We start from the raw sequence: 4,854 nt of genomic DNA, 5'->3' as shown, positions 1-4,854 counted from the left end.
GAACATTCTTGTTGAAGCTGATCCTGAATCTGAAAGGACTCTAAAGAGGAAGCTAAGAGAAGCTAAAACACAACACTCTGGAGAGGACCTAACAGAAATTTTCAAAAAAGAAGAAGACATGGCAGCCGAAAATAACAACAATGGTGGAGATGCAAGGAAGATGCTTGGTGACTTTACTGCACCAACTTCTGACTTCTATGGAAGAAGCATCTCAATTCTTGCAATTGGAGCAAACAACTTTGAGCTTAAGCCTCAATTAGTTTCTCTAATGCAACAGAATTGCAAGTTTCATGGACTTCTATTGGAAGATCCTCATCAGTTCTTAGCTGAATTCTTGCAAATTTGTGACACTGTCAAAACCAATGGGGTTAATCCTGAGGTCTACAGACTTATGCTTTTCTCTTTTACTGTAAGAGACAGAGCTAGGATATGGTTGGACTCACAACCTAAAGAAAGCCTGAACTCTTGGGAAAAGTTGGTCAATGCTTTCTTGGCCAAATTCTTTCCACCTCAAAAGTTGAGCAAGCTTAGAGTGGAAGTCTAAACCTTCAGACAGAAGGAATGTGAATTCCTCTATGAAGCTTGGGAAAGATACAAGAAATTAATCAGATGGTGTCCTTCTGACATGCTTTCAGAATGGAGCATCTTATGTATATTCTATGATGGTCTGTCTGAATTGTCCAAGATGTCATTGGACCACTCTGCTAGTGGATCTCTTCATCTGAAGAAGACTCCTGCAGAAGCCCAGGAACTCATTGAAATGGTTGCAAATAACCAGTTCATGTATACTTCTGAAAGAAATCCTGTGAATAATGGGATAACTCAGAAGAAAGGAGTTCTTGAGATTGATACTCTGAATGCAATATTGGCTCAGAATAAAATATTGACTCAGTAAGTCAATATGATTTCTCAGAATCTGACTGGAATGCAAGCTGCATCCGGCAGTACTAAAGAAGCTTCCTCTGAAGAAGAAGCTTATGACCCTGAGAATCCTGCAATGGAAGAGGTGAATTACATGGGAGAATCCTATGGAAATACTTACAATCCTTTATGGAGGAATCATCCTAATTTCTCATGGAAGGATCAGCAGAAGCCTAATCAAGGCTTCAATAATAATAATGGTGGGAGAAATAGGTTTGGCAATAGCAAGCCCTTTCTATCATATTCTGAGCAACAGACAGAGAATTCTAAGCAGAGCCTCTCTGACTTAGCAACCATAGTCTCTGATCTATCTAAGACCACTCTCAGTTTCATGACTGAAACAAGGTTCTCCATCAGAAATTTGGAGGCACAAGTGGGTCAACTGAGTAAAAGAGTTACTGAAATCCCTCCTAGTACTCTCCCAAGCAATACAGAAGAGAATCCAAAAAGAGAGTGCAAGGCCATAAATATACCCAACATGGCCGAACCCAGAGAGGAGGAAGAGGTAGTGATTTCCAGTGAGGAAGACCTCAATGGACATCCACTGACCACTAAGGAGTTCCCTAATGAGGAACCAAAGGAATCTGAGGCTCATATAGAGACCATAGAGATTCCACTGAACTTACTATTGCCATTCATGAGCTCTGATGAGTATTCTTCCTCTGAAGAGGATGAAGATATTATTGAAGAGCAAGTTGCTCAGTATCTAGGAGCAATCATGAAGCTGAATGCCAAGTTATTTGGTAATGATACTTGGGAGGATGAACCTCCATTGCTCATTAATGAACTAAATACCTTTTTTCAACAAAAATTACCTCAAAAGAAACCGAATCCCGAAAAGTTCTTAATACCTTGCATCATAGGCACCATGACCTTTAAGAAGGCTCTGTGTGACCTTGGTTCAAGTATAAATCTCATGCCACTCTCTGTAATGGAGAAACTAGGGATCTTTGAGGTACAAGCTGCAAGAATCTCACTAAAGATGGCAAATAATTCAAGGAAACAGGCTTATGGACTTGTAGAGGATGTCTTAGTGAAGGTTGAAGGCTTTTACATCCCTGCTGATTTCATAATCCTAGACAATGGGAAGGAAGAGGATGAATCCATCATCCTTGGAAGACCCTTCCTAGCCACAGCAAGAGCTGTGATTGATATAGACAGAGGAGAGTTAGTCCTTCAATTGAATGAGGACTACCTTGTGTTTAAGGCTCAAGGATCTTCTTCTGTAACCATGGAGAAAAAGCATGAAAAATTTCTCTCAATACAGAGTCAAACAGAGCCCCCACACTCAACTTCTAAGTTTGGTGTTGGGAGGCCACCATCAAGCTTTGAGTCTCTATGAAGCTCTCTAAGAGCTCACTGTCAAGCTATTGACATTAAATAAGCGCTTATTGGGAGGCAACCCAATGTTATTTAATTATATTTATTTATATTCCATTGTCATTTTATGTTTTCTTTAGGTTGATGATCATGTGAAGTCTTAAAAATAACTGCAGACTTAAAGCAAACTAAAAAAACAGCATCAAAAACAGCACACCCTGGAGGACAGGCTTACTGGCTTTTAAACGCCAATAAAGATAGCAGAATGGGTGTTAAACTCCAGAATGGGCAGCATTCTGGGTGTTTAACGCTAGAAAAGGGTGGCTGGCATCTGGCTGGCGTTAAACGCCAGAAATGGCAGACAAACTGGCGTTTAACACCAGAAAAGGGTGTCTGGCTGGCGTTAAACGCCAGAAAAGGGCACCAGACTGGCTTTAACGCCAAGAAAGGTAGCAGAGCTGGCGCTTAACGCCAGAATTGGCACACAGAGGGTGTTTGAACGCCAGAATGGTGCAGGGAGCAGAATTCCTTAACACATCAGGATCTGTGGACCCCACAAGATCCCCACCTACCCCACCTCTTCTTCTCTCCTCTTCACACCTTTCCATAACACTCTTCCCCAAAATACCCTTGACCAATCACATCAATACCTCTTCCCCAAGCACCATTCACCTATCAAATCCTACCCTCTTTCCCATATCCTCTTCACCACTCACATCCATCCATCATAAACCCCACCTACCTCACCATTCAAATTCAAACCATTTCCCTCCCAAACCCACCCCTTCATGACCGAATTCCCTCTCTCTCTTACCCTATAAATACCCCTCCTTACAACCTTCAATTTCACACCTTATACACACTTCACCCCCCTTGGCCGAAACTACTATTCCCCTCCATCTCCTTCATTTCTTCTTCTTCTACTCCTCTCTTTCTTCTTTTGCTCGAGGACAGGCAAAACTTCTAAGTTTGGTGTGGAAAAAGCTCTGCTTTTTGTTTTTCCATAACCATCAATGGCACCTAAGGCCGGAGAAACCTCTAGAAAGAGAAAAGGAAAGGCAATTGCTTCCACCTCCGAGTCATGGGAGATGGAGAGATTCATCTCAAAGGTCCATCAAGACAACTTCTATGAAGTTGTGGCTAAGAAAAAGGTGATCCCCGAAGTGCCCTTCATGCTCAAAAGGGGTGAATATCCGAAGATCCGACGTGAGATTCGAAGAAGAGGTTGGGAAGGTCTCACCAACCCAATCCAACAAGTCGGAATCTTAATGGTTCAAGAGTTCCATGCTAATGCATGGATCACTAAGAACCATGATCAAATTATGAACCCGAACCCAAAGAATTGGCTCACAATGGTTCGGGGAATTACTTGAATTTCAGTCCGGAAAATGTGAGGTTGGCATTTAACTTGCCAATGATGAGAGGAGATCCTCATCCTTTCACTAGAAGGATCAACTTTGATCAAAGGTTGGACCAAGTCCTCATGGACATCTGTATGGAAGGAGCTCAATGGAAGAGAGACTCAAGAGGCAAGCCGGTTCAACTGAGAAGGGATGACCTCAAACCCGTGGCTAGGGGATGGTTGGAGTTCATCCAACGCTCTATCATTCCTACTAGCAACCGGTCTGAAGTTATAATAGACCGGGCTATCATGATCCATAGTATCATGAATAGAGAGGAAGTAGAAGTTCATGAGATCATACCTCTAGAACTCTACAAGGTGGCGGACAAGCCCTCTACTTTGGCAAGGTTAGCCTTCCCTCATCTCATCTGTAACCTATGCAATTCAGCTGGAATTGTCATAGAAGAAGACATCCTCATTGAAGGAGACAAGCCCATCACTAAGAAGAGGATGTAGCAAACAAGAGAGCCCACTCATGGACCTCAACAAGAGCATGAGGAAATTCCTCATCAAGAAATCCCTGAGATACCTCAAGGAATGCACTTTCCTCCACACAATTATTGGGAGCAAATCAATACCTCCTTAGGAGAATTGAGTTCCAACATGGGGCAACTAAGAATGGAGCACCAAGAGCACTCCATTATCCTCAATGAAATCAGAGAGAACCAAAAGGCCATGAGAGAGGAGCAACAAAGGCAAGGAAGAGACATAGAGGAGCTCAAGCACTCAATAAGATCTTCAAGAGGAAGAAGTAGCCGCCATCACTAAGGTGGACCCGTTCTTTAATTTCCTTGTTTTTATTTTTCTGTTTTTCGAATTATATGATTTATGTTTTGTCTACGTTTGTGTCTTTATTACATGATCATTAGTGTTTAAGTGTCTATGTCTTAAAGCTATGAATGTCCTATGAATCCATCACCTTTCTTAAATGAAAAATGTTTTTAATTGCAAAAGAAAAAAGAGTACATGAATTTCGAATTCTATCTTGAAATTAGTTTAATTATTTTGATGTGGTGGCAATACTTTTTGTTTTCTGAATGAATGCTTGAACAGTGCAAATTTTTGAATTTGTTGTTTATGAATGTTAAAATTGTTGGCTCTTGAATGAATAAAGAAAAAGGATAAATGTTATTGATAATTTGAAAAATCATAAAATTGATTCTTGAAGAAAAAAAAAAGCAGTGAAAAGCAAAAGCTTGCGAAAAAAATAT

At 41.0% G+C, this 4,854-nt stretch overlaps 1 non-coding gene across 1 annotated transcript; it reads right to left on the bottom strand.

The window, feature by feature from the left end:
* Positions 1-523: 523 nt before the first annotated feature.
* On the bottom strand, positions 524-631 carry LOC148568457 (small nucleolar RNA R71). The gene has a single exon (XR_015881523.1). It is a non-coding gene; the product is annotated as a small nucleolar RNA R71 (small nucleolar RNA).
* Positions 632-4,854: the final 4,223 nt, after the last annotated feature.

This window comes from Arachis ipaensis, chromosome B4 (genome assembly GCF_059453495.1).
Source record: "Arachis ipaensis isolate K30076 ecotype BB chromosome B4, ASM5945349v1, whole genome shotgun sequence".
In the NCBI taxonomy this organism is placed as follows: domain Eukaryota; kingdom Viridiplantae; phylum Streptophyta; class Magnoliopsida; order Fabales; family Fabaceae; genus Arachis; species Arachis ipaensis.
The sequence above is the reverse complement of the archived record's forward strand: the minus strand, read 5'-3'. Positions and strand labels throughout refer to the sequence as shown.